Source organism: Lytechinus pictus, unplaced genomic scaffold, assembly GCF_037042905.1.
Source record: "Lytechinus pictus isolate F3 Inbred unplaced genomic scaffold, Lp3.0 scaffold_45, whole genome shotgun sequence".
NCBI classification, from domain to species: Eukaryota; Metazoa; Echinodermata; class Echinoidea; order Temnopleuroida; family Toxopneustidae; genus Lytechinus; species Lytechinus pictus.
This window is the reverse complement of record NW_026974165.1, coordinates 246,103-263,708: the sequence shown is the minus strand read 5'-3', so window position 1 is coordinate 263,708 and position 17,606 is coordinate 246,103. Positions and strand designations below refer to the sequence as shown.

At 38.6% G+C, this 17,606-nt stretch overlaps 16 non-coding genes across 16 annotated transcripts; all 16 read right to left on the bottom strand.

The window, feature by feature from the left end:
* Positions 1-462: 462 nt before the first annotated feature.
* LOC135158474 (5S ribosomal RNA) lies at positions 463-581 on the bottom strand. Its single transcript, XR_010297246.1, has one exon. It is a non-coding gene; the product is annotated as a 5S ribosomal RNA (ribosomal RNA).
* A 467-nt stretch (positions 582-1,048) lies between these two features.
* On the bottom strand, positions 1,049-1,167 carry LOC135158471 (5S ribosomal RNA). Its single transcript, XR_010297244.1, has one exon. It is a non-coding gene; the product is annotated as a 5S ribosomal RNA (ribosomal RNA).
* Positions 1,168-1,634: 467 nt separating this feature from the next.
* LOC135158470 (5S ribosomal RNA) lies at positions 1,635-1,753 on the bottom strand. Its single transcript, XR_010297243.1, has one exon. It is a non-coding gene; the product is annotated as a 5S ribosomal RNA (ribosomal RNA).
* A 467-nt stretch (positions 1,754-2,220) lies between these two features.
* On the bottom strand, positions 2,221-2,339 carry LOC135158469 (5S ribosomal RNA). The gene has a single exon (XR_010297242.1). It is a non-coding gene; the product is annotated as a 5S ribosomal RNA (ribosomal RNA).
* Positions 2,340-2,806: 467 nt separating this feature from the next.
* Positions 2,807-2,925, bottom strand: LOC135158468 (5S ribosomal RNA). The gene has a single exon (XR_010297241.1). It is a non-coding gene; the product is annotated as a 5S ribosomal RNA (ribosomal RNA).
* A 467-nt stretch (positions 2,926-3,392) lies between these two features.
* Positions 3,393-3,511, bottom strand: LOC135158467 (5S ribosomal RNA). Its single transcript, XR_010297240.1, has one exon. It is a non-coding gene; the product is annotated as a 5S ribosomal RNA (ribosomal RNA).
* Positions 3,512-3,978: 467 nt separating this feature from the next.
* Positions 3,979-4,097, bottom strand: LOC135158465 (5S ribosomal RNA). The gene has a single exon (XR_010297237.1). It is a non-coding gene; the product is annotated as a 5S ribosomal RNA (ribosomal RNA).
* A 467-nt stretch (positions 4,098-4,564) lies between these two features.
* On the bottom strand, positions 4,565-4,683 carry LOC135158464 (5S ribosomal RNA). Its single transcript, XR_010297236.1, has one exon. It is a non-coding gene; the product is annotated as a 5S ribosomal RNA (ribosomal RNA).
* Positions 4,684-5,150: 467 nt separating this feature from the next.
* Positions 5,151-5,269, bottom strand: LOC135158463 (5S ribosomal RNA). The gene has a single exon (XR_010297235.1). It is a non-coding gene; the product is annotated as a 5S ribosomal RNA (ribosomal RNA).
* A 467-nt stretch (positions 5,270-5,736) lies between these two features.
* On the bottom strand, positions 5,737-5,855 carry LOC135158462 (5S ribosomal RNA). The gene has a single exon (XR_010297234.1). It is a non-coding gene; the product is annotated as a 5S ribosomal RNA (ribosomal RNA).
* Positions 5,856-6,322: 467 nt separating this feature from the next.
* LOC135158461 (5S ribosomal RNA) lies at positions 6,323-6,441 on the bottom strand. Its single transcript, XR_010297233.1, has one exon. It is a non-coding gene; the product is annotated as a 5S ribosomal RNA (ribosomal RNA).
* Positions 6,442-6,908: 467 nt separating this feature from the next.
* Positions 6,909-7,027, bottom strand: LOC135158459 (5S ribosomal RNA). Its single transcript, XR_010297231.1, has one exon. It is a non-coding gene; the product is annotated as a 5S ribosomal RNA (ribosomal RNA).
* Positions 7,028-7,494: 467 nt separating this feature from the next.
* On the bottom strand, positions 7,495-7,613 carry LOC135158458 (5S ribosomal RNA). Its single transcript, XR_010297230.1, has one exon. It is a non-coding gene; the product is annotated as a 5S ribosomal RNA (ribosomal RNA).
* Positions 7,614-8,080: 467 nt separating this feature from the next.
* LOC135158457 (5S ribosomal RNA) lies at positions 8,081-8,199 on the bottom strand. The gene has a single exon (XR_010297229.1). It is a non-coding gene; the product is annotated as a 5S ribosomal RNA (ribosomal RNA).
* A 467-nt stretch (positions 8,200-8,666) lies between these two features.
* Positions 8,667-8,785, bottom strand: LOC135158456 (5S ribosomal RNA). Its single transcript, XR_010297228.1, has one exon. It is a non-coding gene; the product is annotated as a 5S ribosomal RNA (ribosomal RNA).
* A 467-nt stretch (positions 8,786-9,252) lies between these two features.
* Positions 9,253-9,371, bottom strand: LOC135158455 (5S ribosomal RNA). Its single transcript, XR_010297227.1, has one exon. It is a non-coding gene; the product is annotated as a 5S ribosomal RNA (ribosomal RNA).
* Positions 9,372-17,606: the final 8,235 nt, after the last annotated feature.

Sequence of the window (17,606 nt, the reverse complement as noted above, 5' to 3'; positions counted from 1 at the left end):
CTCCATCAAAGTCAAGCTATTTGAAGGGATACTATGACGTCATCATCTATTTAATCCCTGTCAGTAATAATATTGGTTTCTTGATGTCTTCAGTCATTCCACCGATCTTTCATTGGGTTTGTTTCAGTTTCCATCGGATGCCTACCTACGAGAATTTTGAGATATTGTCGTGTTTTTTTTCTTGGATGCGCACCTGTGTGTGACGCAACAATTCACATGATGGTGTAGGCCTTGAACTGCGCGCCTCGTCTCTTGGAGACCCTGTGCTTGCAAACAAACGACTTTCCTCATTGCCTTGAATGTCGGACATCAAGCGAAAAGTTTATTCCTGCTCTATTAAAAAGGGTGACGAAGGAGACGAAAAAGACAACAAAAAGAGACAAAAGTGATACTATAAGGAAAACAAATACCAACGACTTAAAATGTAAAAATGAATAAAGGGGCATTTCATGAAGCAAAAAATGCCTACAACACCCGGTATTCCCAGGCGGTCTCCCATCCAAGTACTAACCGAGCCCTATGCTGCTTGACTTCGGTGATCGGACGAGAACCGGTATATTCAGCATGGTATGGTCGTAGGCTCTTGCTCCATCAAAGTCAAGCTATTTGAAGGGATACTATGACGTCATCATCTATTTAATCCCTGTCAGTAATACTATTGGTTTCTTGATGTCTTCAGTCATTCCACCGATCTTTCATTGGGTTTGTTTCAGTTTCCATCGGATGCCTACCTACGAGAATTTTGAGATATTGTCGTGTTTTTTTTCTTGGATGCGCACCTGTGTGTGACGCAACAATTCACATGATGGTGTAGGCCTTGAACTGCGCGCCTCGTCTCTTGGAGACCCTGTGCTTGCAAACAAACGACTTTCCTCATTGCCTTGAATGTCGGACATCAAGCGAAAAGTTTATTCCTGCTCTATTAAAAAGGGTGACGAAGGAGACGAAAAAGACAACAAAAAGAGACAAAAGTGATACTATAAGGAAAACAAATACCAACGACTTAAAATGTAAAAATGAATAAAGGGGCATTTCATGAAGCAAAAAATGCCTACAACACCCGGTATTCCCAGGCGGTCTCCCATCCAAGTACTAACCGAGCCCTATGCTGCTTGACTTCGGTGATCGGACGAGAACCGGTATATTCAGCATGGTATGGTCGTAGGCTCTTGCTCCATCAAAGTCAAGCTATTTGAAGGGATACTATGACGTCATCATCTATTTAATCCCTGTCAGTAATAATATTGGTTTCTTGATGTCTTCAGTCATTCCACCGATCTTTCATTGGGTTTGTTTCAGTTTCCATCGGATGCCTACCTACGAGAATTTTGAGATATTGTCGTGTTTTTTTTCTTGGATGCGCACCTGTGTGTGACGCAACAATTCACATGATGGTGTAGGCCTTGAACTGCGCGCCTCGTCTCTTGGAGACCCTGTGCTTGCAAACAAACGACTTTCCTCATTGCCTTGAATGTCGGACATCAAGCGAAAAGTTTATTCCTGCTCTATTAAAAAGGGTGACGAAGGAGACGAAAAAGACAACAAAAAGAGACAAAAGTGATACTATAAGGAAAACAAATACCAACGACTTAAAATGTAAAAATGAATAAAGGGGCATTTCATGAAGCAAAAAATGCCTACAACACCCGGTATTCCCAGGCGGTCTCCCATCCAAGTACTAACCGAGCCCTATGCTGCTTGACTTCGGTGATCGGACGAGAACCGGTATATTCAGCATGGTATGGTCGTAGGCTCTTGCTCCATCAAAGTCAAGCTATTTGAAGGGATACTATGACGTCATCATCTATTTAATCCCTGTCAGTAATAATATTGGTTTCTTGATGTCTTCAGTCATTCCACCGATCTTTCATTGGGTTTGTTTCAGTTTCCATCGGATGCCTACCTACGAGAATTTTGAGATATTGTCGTGTTTTTTTTCTTGGATGCGCACCTGTGTGTGACGCAACAATTCACATGATGGTGTAGGCCTTGAACTGCGCGCCTCGTCTCTTGGAGACCCTGTGCTTGCAAACAAACGACTTTCCTCATTGCCTTGAATGTCGGACATCAAGCGAAAAGTTTATTCCTGCTCTATTAAAAAGGGTGACGAAGGAGACGAAAAAGACAACAAAAAGAGACAAAAGTGATACTATAAGGAAAACAAATACCAACGACTTAAAATGTAAAAATGAATAAAGGGGCATTTCATGAAGCAAAAAATGCCTACAACACCCGGTATTCCCAGGCGGTCTCCCATCCAAGTACTAACCGAGCCCTATGCTGCTTGACTTCGGTGATCGGACGAGAACCGGTATATTCAGCATGGTATGGTCGTAGGCTCTTGCTCCATCAAAGTCAAGCTATTTGAAGGGATACTATGACGTCATCATCTATTTAATCCCTGTCAGTAATAATATTGGTTTCTTGATGTCTTCAGTCATTCCACCGATCTTTCATTGGGTTTGTTTCAGTTTCCATCGGATGCCTACCTACGAGAATTTTGAGATATTGTCGTGTTTTTTTTCTTGGATGCGCACCTGTGTGTGACGCAACAATTCACATGATGGTGTAGGCCTTGAACTGCGCGCCTCGTCTCTTGGAGACCCTGTGCTTGCAAACAAACGACTTTCCTCATTGCCTTGAATGTCGGACATCAAGCGAAAAGTTTATTCCTGCTCTATTAAAAAGGGTGACGAAGGAGACGAAAAAGACAACAAAAAGAGACAAAAGTGATACTATAAGGAAAACAAATACCAACGACTTAAAATGTAAAAATGAATAAAGGGGCATTTCATGAAGCAAAAAATGCCTACAACACCCGGTATTCCCAGGCGGTCTCCCATCCAAGTACTAACCGAGCCCTATGCTGCTTGACTTCGGTGATCGGACGAGAACCGGTATATTCAGCATGGTATGGTCGTAGGCTCTTGCTCCATCAAAGTCAAGCTATTTGAAGGGATACTATGACGTCATCATCTATTTAATCCCTGTCAGTAATAATATTGGTTTCTTGATGTCTTCAGTCATTCCACCGATCTTTCATTGGGTTTGTTTCAGTTTCCATCGGATGCCTACCTACGAGAATTTTGAGATATTGTCGTGTTTTTTTTCTTGGATGCGCACCTGTGTGTGACGCAACAATTCACATGATGGTGTAGGCCTTGAACTGCGCGCCTCGTCTCTTGGAGACCCTGTGCTTGCAAACAAACGACTTTCCTCATTGCCTTGAATGTCGGACATCAAGCGAAAAGTTTATTCCTGCTCTATTAAAAAGGGTGACGAAGGAGACGAAAAAGACAACAAAAAGAGACAAAAGTGATACTATAAGGAAAACAAATACCAACGACTTAAAATGTAAAAATGAATAAAGGGGCATTTCATGAAGCAAAAAATGCCTACAACACCCGGTATTCCCAGGCGGTCTCCCATCCAAGTACTAACCGAGCCCTATGCTGCTTGACTTCGGTGATCGGACGAGAACCGGTATATTCAGCATGGTATGGTCGTAGGCTCTTGCTCCATCAAAGTCAAGCTATTTGAAGGGATACTATGACGTCATCATCTATTTAATCCCTGTCAGTAATAATATTGGTTTCTTGATGTCTTCAGTCATTCCACCGATCTTTCATTGGGTTTGTTTCAGTTTCCATCGGATGCCTACCTACGAGAATTTTGAGATATTGTCGTGTTTTTTTTCTTGGATGCGCACCTGTGTGTGACGCAACAATTCACATGATGGTGTAGGCCTTGAACTGCGCGCCTCGTCTCTTGGAGACCCTGTGCTTGCAAACAAACGACTTTCCTCATTGCCTTGAATGTCGGACATCAAGCGAAAAGTTTATTCCTGCTCTATTAAAAAGGGTGACGAAGGAGACGAAAAAGACAACAAAAAGAGACAAAAGTGATACTATAAGGAAAACAAATACCAACGACTTAAAATGTAAAAATGAATAAAGGGGCATTTCATGACGCAAAAAATGCCTACAACACCCGGTATTCCCAGGCGGTCTCCCATCCAAGTACTAACCGAGCCCTATGCTGCTTGACTTCGGTGATCGGACGAGAACCGGTATATTCAGCATGGTATGGTCGTAGGCTCTTGCTCCATCAAAGTCAAGCTATTTGAAGGGATACTATGACGTCATCATCTATTTAATCCCTGTCAGTAATAATATTGGTTTCTTGATGTCTTCAGTCATTCCACCGATCTTTCATTGGGTTTGTTTCAGTTTCCATCGGATGCCTACCTACGAGAATTTTGAGATATTGTCGTGTTTTTTTTCTTGGATGCGCACCTGTGTGTGACGCAACAATTCACATGATGGTGTAGGCCTTGAACTGCGCGCCTCGTCTCTTGGAGACCCTGTGCTTGCAAACAAACGACTTTCCTCATTGCCTTGAATGTCGGACATCAAGCGAAAAGTTTATTCCTGCTCTATTAAAAAGGGTGACGAAGGAGACGAAAAAGACAACAAAAAGAGACAAAAGTGATACTATAAGGAAAACAAATACCAACGACTTAAAATGTAAAAATGAATAAAGGGGCATTTCATGAAGCAAAAAATGCCTACAACACCCGGTATTCCCAGGCGGTCTCCCATCCAAGTACTAACCGAGCCCTATGCTGCTTGACTTCGGTGATCGGACGAGAACCGGTATATTCAGCATGGTATGGTCGTAGGCTCTTGCTCCATCAAAGTCAAGCTATTTGAAGGGATACTATGACGTCATCATCTATTTAATCCCTGTCAGTAATAATATTGGTTTCTTGATGTCTTCAGTCATTCCACCGATCTTTCATTGGGTTTGTTTCAGTTTCCATCGGATGCCTACCTACGAGAATTTTGAGATATTGTCGTGTTTTTTTTCTTGGATGCGCACCTGTGTGTGACGCAACAATTCACATGATGGTGTAGGCCTTGAACTGCGCGCCTCGTCTCTTGGAGACCCTGTGCTTGCAAACAAACGACTTTCCTCATTGCCTTGAATGTCGGACATCAAGCGAAAAGTTTATTCCTGCTCTATTAAAAAGGGTGACGAAGGAGACGAAAAAGACAACAAAAAGAGACAAAAGTGATACTATAAGGAAAACAAATACCAACGACTTAAAATGTAAAAATGAATAAAGGGGCATTTCATGAAGCAAAAAATGCCTACAACACCCGGTATTCCCAGGCGGTCTCCCATCCAAGTACTAACCGAGCCCTATGCTGCTTGACTTCGGTGATCGGACGAGAACCGGTATATTCAGCATGGTATGGTCGTAGGCTCTTGCTCCATCAAAGTCAAGCTATTTGAAGGGATACTATGACGTCATCATCTATTTAATCCCTGTCAGTAATAATATTGGTTTCTTGATGTCTTCAGTCATTCCACCGATCTTTCATTGGGTTTGTTTCAGTTTCCATCGGATGCCTACCTACGAGAATTTTGAGATATTGTCGTGTTTTTTTTCTTGGATGCGCACCTGTGTGTGACGCAACAATTCACATGATGGTGTAGGCCTTGAACTGCGCGCCTCGTCTCTTGGAGACCCTGTGCTTGCAAACAAACGACTTTCCTCATTGCCTTGAATGTCGGACATCAAGCGAAAAGTTTATTCCTGCTCTATTAAAAAGGGTGACGAAGGAGACGAAAAAGACAACAAAAAGAGACAAAAGTGATACTATAAGGAAAACAAATACCAACGACTTAAAATGTAAAAATGAATAAAGGGGCATTTCATGAAGCAAAAAATGCCTACAACACCCGGTATTCCCAGGCGGTCTCCCATCCAAGTACTAACCGAGCCCTATGCTGCTTGACTTCGGTGATCGGACGAGAACCGGTATATTCAGCATGGTATGGTCGTAGGCTCTTGCTCCATCAAAGTCAAGCTATTTGAAGGGATACTATGACGTCATCATCTATTTAATCCCTGTCAGTAATAATATTGGTTTCTTGATGTCTTCAGTCATTCCACCGATCTTTCATTGGGTTTGTTTCAGTTTCCATCGGATGCCTACCTACGAGAATTTTGAGATATTGTCGTGTTTTTTTTCTTGGATGCGCACCTGTGTGTGACGCAACAATTCACATGATGGTGTAGGCCTTGAACTGCGCGCCTCGTCTCTTGGAGACCCTGTGCTTGCAAACAAACGACTTTCCTCATTGCCTTGAATGTCGGACATCAAGCGAAAAGTTTATTCCTGCTCTATTAAAAAGGGTGACGAAGGAGACGAAAAAGACAACAAAAAGAGACAAAAGTGATACTATAAGGAAAACAAATACCAACGACTTAAAATGTAAAAATGAATAAAGGGGCATTTCATGAAGCAAAAAATGCCTACAACACCCGGTATTCCCAGGCGGTCTCCCATCCAAGTACTAACCGAGCCCTATGCTGCTTGACTTCGGTGATCGGACGAGAACCGGTATATTCAGCATGGTATGGTCGTAGGCTCTTGCTCCATCAAAGTCAAGCTATTTGAAGGGATACTATGACGTCATCATCTATTTAATCCCTGTCAGTAATAATATTGGTTTCTTGATGTCTTCAGTCATTCCACCGATCTTTCATTGGGTTTGTTTCAGTTTCCATCGGATGCCTACCTACGAGAATTTTGAGATATTGTCGTGTTTTTTTTCTTGGATGCGCACCTGTGTGTGACGCAACAATTCACATGATGGTGTAGGCCTTGAACTGCGCGCCTCGTCTCTTGGAGACCCTGTGCTTGCAAACAAACGACTTTCCTCATTGCCTTGAATGTCGGACATCAAGCGAAAAGTTTATTCCTGCTCTATTAAAAAGGGTGACGAAGGAGACGAAAAAGACAACAAAAAGAGACAAAAGTGATACTATAAGGAAAACAAATACCAACGACTTAAAATGTAAAAATGAATAAAGGGGCATTTCATGAAGCAAAAAATGCCTACAACACCCGGTATTCCCAGGCGGTCTCCCATCCAAGTACTAACCGAGCCCTATGCTGCTTGACTTCGGTGATCGGACGAGAACCGGTATATTCAGCATGGTATGGTCGTAGGCTCTTGCTCCATCAAAGTCAAGCTATTTGAAGGGATACTATGACGTCATCATCTATTTAATCCCTGTCAGTAATAATATTGGTTTCTTGATGTCTTCAGTCATTCCACCGATCTTTCATTGGGTTTGTTTCAGTTTCCATCGGATGCCTACCTACGAGAATTTTGAGATATTGTCGTGTTTTTTTTCTTGGATGCGCACCTGTGTGTGACGCAACAATTCACATGATGGTGTAGGCCTTGAACTGCGCGCCTCGTCTCTTGGAGACCCTGTGCTTGCAAACAAACGACTTTCCTCATTGCCTTGAATGTCGGACATCAAGCGAAAAGTTTATTCCTGCTCTATTAAAAAGGGTGACGAAGGAGACGAAAAAGACAACAAAAAGAGACAAAAGTGATACTATAAGGAAAACAAATACCAACGACTTAAAATGTAAAAATGAATAAAGGGGCATTTCATGAAGCAAAAAATGCCTACAACACCCGGTATTCCCAGGCGGTCTCCCATCCAAGTACTAACCGAGCCCTATGCTGCTTGACTTCGGTGATCGGACGAGAACCGGTATATTCAGCATGGTATGGTCGTAGGCTCTTGCTCCATCAAAGTCAAGCTATTTGAAGGGATACTATGACGTCATCATCTATTTAATCCCTGTCAGTAATAATATTGGTTTCTTGATGTCTTCAGTCATTCCACCGATCTTTCATTGGGTTTGTTTCAGTTTCCATCGGATGCCTACCTACGAGAATTTTGAGATATTGTCGTGTTTTTTTTCTTGGATGCGCACCTGTGTGTGACGCAACAATTCACATGATGGTGTAGGCCTTGAACTGCGCGCCTCGTCTCTTGGAGACCCTGTGCTTGCAAACAAACGACTTTCCTCATTGCCTTGAATGTCGGACATCAAGCGAAAAGTTTATTCCTGCTCTATTAAAAAGGGTGACGAAGGAGACGAAAAAGACAACAAAAAGAGACAAAAGTGATACTATAAGGAAAACAAATACCAACGACTTAAAATGTAAAAATGAATAAAGGGGCATTTCATGAAGCAAAAAATGCCTACAACACCCGGTATTCCCAGGCGGTCTCCCATCCAAGTACTAACCGAGCCCTATGCTGCTTGACTTCGGTGATCGGACGAGAACCGGTATATTCAGCATGGTATGGTCGTAGGCTCTTGCTCCATCAAAGTCAAGCTATTTGAAGGGATACTATGACGTCATCATCTATTTAATCCCTGTCAGTAATAATATTGGTTTCTTGATGTCTTCAGTCATTCCACCGATCTTTCATTGGGTTTGTTTCAGTTTCCATCGGATGCCTACCTACGAGAATTTTGAGATATTGTCGTGTTTTTTTTCTTGGATGCGCACCTGTGTGTGACGCAACAATTCACATGATGGTGTAGGCCTTGAACTGCGCGCCTCGTCTCTTGGAGACCCTGTGCTTGCAAACAAACGACTTTCCTCATTGCCTTGAATGTCGGACATCAAGCGAAAAGTTTATTCCTGCTCTATTAAAAAGGGTGACGAAGGAGACGAAAAAGACAACAAAAAGAGACAAAAGTGATACTATAAGGAAAACAAATACCAACGACTTAAAATGTAAAAATGAATAAAGGGGCATTTCATGAAGCAAAAAATGCCTACAACACCCGGTATTCCCAGGCGGTCTCCCATCCAAGTACTAACCGAGCCCTATGCTGCTTGACTTCGGTGATCGGACGAGAACCGGTATATTCAGCATGGTATGGTCGTAGGCTCTTGCTCCATCAAAGTCAAGCTATTTGAAGGGATACTATGACGTCATCATCTATTTAATCCCTGTCAGTAATAATATTGGTTTCTTGATGTCTTCAGTCATTCCACCGATCTTTCATTGGGTTTGTTTCAGTTTCCATCGGATGCCTACCTACGAGAATTTTGAGATATTGTCGTGTTTTTTTTCTTGGATGCGCACCTGTGTGTGACGCAACAATTCACATGATGGTGTAGGCCTTGAACTGCGCGCCTCGTCTCTTGGAGACCCTGTGCTTGCAAACAAACGACTTTCCTCATTGCCTTGAATGTCGGACATCAAGCGAAAAGTTTATTCCTGCTCTATTAAAAAGGGTGACGAAGGAGACGAAAAAGACAACAAAAAGAGACAAAAGTGATACTATAAGGAAAACAAATACCAACGACTTAAAATGTAAAAATGAATAAAGGGGCATTTCATGAAGCAAAAAATGCCTACAACACCCGGTATTCCCAGGCGGTCTCCCATCCAAGTACTAACCGAGCCCTATGCTGCTTGACTTCGGTGATCGGACGAGAACCGGTATATTCAGCATGGTATGGTCGTAGGCTCTTGCTCCATCAAAGTCAAGCTATTTGAAGGGATACTATGACGTCATCATCTATTTAATCCCTGTCAGTAATAATATTGGTTTCTTGATGTCTTCAGTCATTCCACCGATCTTTCATTGGGTTTGTTTCAGTTTCCATCGGATGCCTACCTACGAGAATTTTGAGATATTGTCGTGTTTTTTTTCTTGGATGCGCACCTGTGTGTGACGCAACAATTCACATGATGGTGTAGGCCTTGAACTGCGCGCCTCGTCTCTTGGAGACCCTGTGCTTGCAAACAAACGACTTTCCTCATTGCCTTGAATGTCGGACATCAAGCGAAAAGTTTATTCCTGCTCTATTAAAAAGGGTGACGAAGGAGACGAAAAAGACAACAAAAAGAGACAAAAGTGATACTATAAGGAAAACAAATACCAACGACTTAAAATGTAAAAATGAATAAAGGGGCATTTCATGAAGCAAAAAATGCCTACAACACCCGGTATTCCCAGGCGGTCTCCCATCCAATAGTAGGGTGGCTTAGGGTCAATTTTTTGGATTACCGTTACAGAGCGGATAAAAGCACCATTTTTGGCACAGAGCTTCCTTATGGACTAACTTTTGATTTTAGAAGGGGAGCCACCCAAACCGGGTTCGTCTTCGACCGTTGCCATGGCAACGGATTAATTTCTCAAAAATAACATATATACCCCTGTAAATGGTAAATAAACATGGTATAAATCATTCAATTGATCAAATTCAAGCTTCCAATTAATTACAAATGAAATTTACAAATATTTGAGGTCATCAAAACAGTTCCAATTACCCCGTTGCCATGGCAACCACTCATTATTCACCTAGAAAAGACCAAATTTTTATAATAAAATTGTAGATTTTTACTTTTCTTTCATTTACCCTAACTTATGGTGCTTAACATATATAGCAGTGCTCATTTCTATGTATATATATCATCTTAGGCCATTGCCATAGCAACCAAATATCACCTAATTTGCTTTAAAATAACATGATGAAAGAATATGATGACGTAAAATACAAACACAAATTACCTCATCTACATGCGTAAGGTTTGACACAGTCATTTAATTTTTGACACATTCTACGTACAGTAAGCATTCCACAAGTGTTCATTAGAATGGTAAAACTTGATGTAACCTTGGTAATGCTAGAGTTCAATATTAAATGTTTGTGTCAAATTCCCCGTTGCCATGGTAACAGCTATTTTTTTCTCCAGAAAGGTAAACATTTCTTCAAAAACATGTAAAATCTTATCTTTCTCTCATTTCTGCTAATTTTAGAGTACTATAGTATTTAACAGAGGAGTCAGTGGCGTAACTACGGGGGGGCATGGGGGGGGCACGTGCCCCCCCAATCGGCTGACAAAAAAAAAAAAAAAAAACAGGGAAAAGGAGAAAAAGAGGGAGAAAGAGGGAGAAAGGAAGAGAAACGAAGTGGGAAAGAAGACATTATTGCTCATTATAATGTTATATTATATCATAATTATGTTATGTTATATTACATAAGAAACATTTTTTTTCATAACATTACGAAACATAATTTGCTCAGGGCCTATGTCTTCATTGTTCCTGGTGCTTGCATTGTCTGTTTACCGAGATATATAATCCTGTTATACTAAAACCTCCCGTTTTCAAGTCAATATACACCAAACTGCCAAATATATTTCCTCGCACTTCGAGTTATTGTTTGCCCCATTTTAAGGTCTTGATGTAAACATTTCCTGTCCGTGCTTTCAGCTCGCGCTTCGCGCTCGCATCATTTGGTTAATGAACTACGTATGATCTTCGTGAATTTCTACAAACAAGCCTTAAAATGCCCCTCTTCAGGTCTTAATTTCCTAAATTTTCAGCTCGCGCTTCGCGCTCGCAAGATTTGATTAGTGATATGGGTATGTTAATCATGATTACAAGTGCTTTATGTGCATGTTTAGATGTAATTCTAACAAAATCAGCAAGCGCTTATTGGCACTCGCATTAGATGACTATGGTGAGATGTGTATACTCTTAATGGATTCCTAAAATATAGTCCTTAAAATCTTCCTGTTTGGGGGTCAATATTTACAAAAATTTCATCGCATTATTTAACGAGACAGGTACATATCATGATTACAAAAGATTGATTATAATGTCCCTTTTTAGGTCTAAATATCAAAAATTTTAAGCTCGCGCTTCGCGCTCGCATTGACCAGTGAGAGACATATCCGTTTAATGGCAATGTCCTTAAAATGTCTCTATTAGGTATACCCCAGGGGTATACCTGGCAACTGGGCGCGCTTCGCGCGCTCACTTAGTGACTCAAATTTTTTGCTGGTGCCCCCCCAATGCCGTGACCCACGGTACGCCACTGAGAGGAGTGGTTGTTTCTTAATATTTAGATATCATCTTAAGCCATTGCCATGGCAACGAAATAACCCCTAATTTGCCTAAAAATATGACACAGTGAGAAAGATGATAGTTGGGGAAAAATGGCCTCATCTACATACCTCATTTGACCCCCTCATATAATTTCTAATGTAAATAGTACATGGTAGTGTTTTTCATTGATTTTACGGGAATGATAATACTACATGCATGTTGCCTTGGTAACATGCAGTGCTTGTTTCTAAATGTATATATATCATCTGTTAAAGTTAAGTAACAAATACCCTAATAATGTTTCAAATGTCCCATTGCCATGGCAATGGCTCATTTTTCCCTAGAAAAGTTCAATTTTTGAAGAAAAAAAATAAGCATGTAGAATCTTATTTTTTTTTTCATTTCCATTGAATTAAGGGTGGAAACATAATGCTTATTGTTGAATTAGTAGAGCGGATAAGCTCCAAAAATCACAACAATTGTGCAAATTTTGACTAAAGCATGAAACTTTCACAAGTATAAGTATATGCCGTAAGATTTATTTTAAAGATGGGAGGTAAATTTTTAAATGCCATTTTCGGCCCTTGCCATGGCAACGGATTAATTTCTCCAAAATTACATACATTCCCATGTAAATGGTAAATAAACATGATATAGAAGACCAAAATGATAATTTTCAGGCTCCCAATTGAATACATATGAAATTTAGAAATATTCAAGATCACCAAGATAGCTCCAATCGGTCCGTTGCCATGGCAACGGCTTGTTTTTCCCCAGAAAAATAAAGAATTTTATTAAAAAAATGTTGTAAAATATGATTTATCTTTAATTTCCCCTAATTTTACAGTGCTAAAGAAAGATATTTTGGTTGCTAAATGTGTAAATTTCATCTCAAGCCATTGCCATGGCAACCAAATAACATCTAATTTACAAAAATAACATGGTTGACAAGACAATGGACAGGTGGAAAATACAATTAGAATTGACTTAATCTGTATGCTTAAGTTTTGACCCCCTCATTTGAACGAAAAATACAGAGAGTGTTCTGCAGGAGTTCTTTATAAAGATAAAAAATTATGTTGCCTTGGTAATGCTTGAATTAAATTTAAAAAGAAACAATTTTGCACAAGGCCTGTTGCCATGGCAGCAGCTTATTTCCCTCTAGAAAGGTAAAAATATTGATAAAAATGTAGAATACATGTATGATCATCATTCCATTTTCCCTAATTTTAAGGTACTAATCGAGATATGTTTGTGACTAAATTTATAAATATAACATCTTAAGCCATTGCCATGGCAACCAGATAACATCTAATTAAAAAAAATCATGGATTACAAGGTTATTAACAGGTGAAAAATACAATGAAAATTAACTTAATGTACATGCCTAAGGTTTGACCTACTCAATTAATTAAGGGAAAATAATACAGTGAATGTTCTGCATGAACTAATTAGAATGATAAACATTGATGTTGCCTTGGTAATACTTGAATTCAACGATAAATATCAATGTTCCAAATGGCCTGTTGCCATAGCAACGGATCATTTACCAAAGAAAAGTACCAGTTTTGATTTAAAAAAGGACTGTATAATCAGATTTTTCTTTCATTTCCCCTAGTTTTAGGGTAAGAATGGATATGTTTGCTGTTAACATGCAAATAACATCTAAAGCCATTGTCATGGCAACCAAATAACATCTTATTTGAAAAAAAATAACATGGTTGACATGATCATGGACAGGTGGAAAATGCAATTTATAACAATTAACTCAAGGTTTGACCCAGTCATTTAATTTTGAACAAAGATTACAGTGTTTCGCATAAGTTCATTAGAATGATGAAATTTGAGGTTGCCTTGGTAATGCTTGGATTTAATGATAAATATCAATGCTGCATATGGCCCGTTGTCATGGCAACGACTCCTTTTTTTCCCCAAGAAAAGTACCAAATTTGATCGAAAAACAGTTTAGAATCTGCATTTTGTCATATAAAATTTTCCCTAATTTTAGGGTGCTAAGCATAGATAATTATGTTTGCTGTTGATATACAAATTACTTAAGCAATTGCCATGACAACCAAATAACATCTCATTTCAGTGGCTTAATTTGGTTTCTATGCAATTGGTTTTAAGGGTGAAGTAGTACATTGGGACCAGTTACAAGGACAGCCAGTGGTCTGATGTGTCCAAAACCCTAAGACGGCTTCCAAAAATGGAGTTTGAAATGGCTGTTGATATATAAATGGACATAGCTCATTTCATATCCGTCTGGGATATATGATTTGGTGTATATAGACCATGGATTCAATGGTCAAATAATACACTATGACAAGTTAAACGGAAAGTCAGTTGTCCAGTATATCAAAAAATCCAAGATGGCTTCAAAAAATGGGGTCTAAAATTGCTGTTGCTGCATTAAAAAACGTAGTTTGTTTAATATCCTAGAATATGTTTATGCCATGGTTAAATGGGTCAAATAATACATTAGGACAAGTTACAAGGGCAGTCAGTGGTCAAGTATGTCCAAAAATCCAAGGTGGCTTCTAAAAATGGAATATAAAATAGTCCCTGTTACTAACAAATGGACATATTTCGTGTAATATCTGCCAAGGGCATATTATTTTGATATCTAAACCATGGTTTTAAAAGTCAGTAAATACACCATGTACATTGGAACAAGTTACAAGGACAGTCAGTAATCCAGTATGTCTAAACATCCAAGATGGCTTCCAACAATTGGAGTCTAATCGCAGTCTGTTGCTTAAAAATTGACATAGTTCATTTAAAATCCACCAAGGAAAAATGATTTTGGTGTTCACACTTTTGTTTCAAGGTTTAAAAATACCTTTAGACTGGTTACAATGATATCCAGTTGTCCATTTTACCTAAAAAATCCAAGAGGGTTTTCAAAATGGCATCTAAAATGACTTCCATCACTCAAAAATTATCAGAGTTCATACAACATCCACCTTTGATAAACATTTTTGGTGTCTACCCTGGTATGAAGGGTCCACTATTACATTAGGACAAGAAACAAGGATGGTTAGTTTTCAATTTTGTCAAAAATCCAAGGTAGATTCTAAAATTACATAAAAATGGGTGCTGTTACCAACTCTTATCTGCTTGCATTTTGAATGTAGGCACCAAAATTACTTCTCACAACTGGATATTATATCCACTTCAAAGAAACAATCGTCATTTTAGAACCCATTTATGGAAGCAATCTTGACTTTTTTAACATGCTAGACCACTGACTGTCCTTGTAGCTTGTCCTAATGCATCACTTGACCCTTTAAACCATGGTTTAGACACCAAAATCATATTCCCCAGACAGATATTGAACAAACTATGTTTATTTGTAAGCAACATTAGACATTGTTTTACACCTTTTTTGAAGCCAACTTGGAATTTTGGACATACTAGACCACTGGCTGTCCGTGTAGCTTGTCCTAATGAATTATTGGCCTTTGAAATCGTAGTTTAGACACCAAAATCATATCTCAAAGGTGAATATAAAATGAGCTATTCCACTTTTAAGTATCAGCAGCCATTTTAGAATCCTCTTTTGAAGCCATATTGGATTTTCGAACATACCTGACTGTCGTTGTAACTTGTCCTAATATTATTAGACTCTTGAAACCAATGATTTAGACACCAAAATCACATCCCCCAGGCCAATATGAAATGAGCTACGTCCGCTTTAGGTATCAGCAACCATTTTAGATTCAATTTTTTAAAGCCATCTTAATAGGTTTTTGGACATTCCAGACCACTGGCTGTCCCTGTAACTTGGCCCAATGTACTACTTGATCCTTAAAGCCAATGAATAGAAACCAAAATAAAGCCATTTTATCAAGTAATGGATGAATTGTGGATTTTTAGCCTATGGCAGCCAGTGAGGGCACCATCTTGGATTTTTCTGTTACCCTGGAGTGCTTAAATTCTTTTCAACCTTTCAACCAGTAAAGGGTATTTAAATAAATTTAAATATTTTAATAAGTCTACTTATCATGTAAAATAACCAGTGAATAGATTACCCTTCATGTTGAATATATTCATAATTATGTTACTTTAAAAATTATCACAGTATATCAAAATCAGTAGTGTAATTTTGAGGGGTCAGATATGACGTATCGAGCAAAATTTATTTAAAAAAGTTGTCAGCGAGCTCAGCGAAAGAGTAAAACTTTCGAAATTGTTCATTACAAAAATAAAATTTTGTAAAACATTTTCGGTATAGTATTGGTAAAATAATTATATTTCGTCCATCTCTCTTTCACTTTCTCTTTATTTTTTTCTTGGTAATGATTTTTTGGGGGGAGTAGGGTTGCAAAATTCCCGGGAATTTTCTTGATGGAAACTTTCCATGGGAATAAACGGGAATTTTGTGGGAATTTTTTTAATTTTCTGCAATTTTCAAGAAATTATGGGAATTTTCAAAAAGTAACAATTTTCTGATATCTATATGTAAAAATTGAAAGGCGTACCCTGGTAGATGATGCTTGATAGTGCTTTGCCATCAAATTTCATGCCAAGTATTATGCTTAAACAGTCAGACAAGGCATAATTTTAATGATTTCCATGTAAAAGTTGATTTACTGTATTTACTTTGATAAACAGTTCAAGACCATGTCAACTCCCCAAATAGACTTAAGATTTTGATTTATCAACGCCTATAATCCCCTTATATATTGATATGATGAACGGCTTTAAAGCACAACTCACCCCAAGACGCTTTTTCAAAATGGCCGCCTGCGAATACTTTGAATGAAATTGTCCAGCATCGAAAGTTTCGGGAATTTATTTAAGCCCAAACAAGTCTGATATGATTTTTGTGGGTCTTATTTCGATGCCAAGTATAATGAAATAAGATGGTGCTTATCATTTAGCATATTTATGTTCAGCACCCTCAAATAAGTGAAAAGGAAATAAAATCAACATATTTTTATCAAAATTTGTACTTTTCTGGGGCCATTGGCAACATTGATATTTATCATTATGTTCAAGCATTACCAAATCAACATCCTAATGAAATCATGCATGACACTTAATGTAACTTTTGTTCAAAATTAAAAGAGTAGGTCAAACCTTACGCATATTCAAGGACAAGTTCACCCCAGCAAAAAGTTCATTTGAATAATATTAAGAAAAAAATCCAACAAGCATAATACCGAAAATTTCATCAAAATCGGATGTAAAAGAAGAAAGTTATGACATTTTGAAGTTTCGCTTAATTTCATATACCAGTTATATGCACATCCTGGCTGGTAAATGAGGAGACTATGACGTCATCCACTCACTTTTTCTTTTGTATTTTATTATATTCATTATTAATTTCTTAATATATAGCTCTATGATTCTAACAAACACCTTGTGTTCAAAATTTCATAAGTGGGTTCGCATGTAAATAAGTCATTTTTATTCTACCTAATTTTACCATTATCTTTTCATACCATATTTTCTAGCAAATTTTGGTTGGCTTGGCAATGACCTAAGATGGATTAATACATCTAACAATAAGCATTTCTGATTTGCATCCTAAATTTGGGGGAAATAAAAAGAAAATCAGATTTTACTTGTTTTTATAATATTCTAAACTTTTTTTGGGGGAAAATGAGCCATTACTATGGCAATGGGGCATTTCAAACATTAGTATACATTGTTTAACTACAGCGTTACCAATGCAACATGAAGTTTTATAATTCCAATGAACTCATACAGAACACTTACATGTACTGTTATTTGTGTTCAAATTAAATCAGTGTCTCAAACTTTAGGCATGTAGATTACAGTGTCGGTAATTTTGTTGCTTTTCCACCATTAACTTTTTCACCTTGGTATTTTATTTTAGGGGTAAGGTGTTATTTG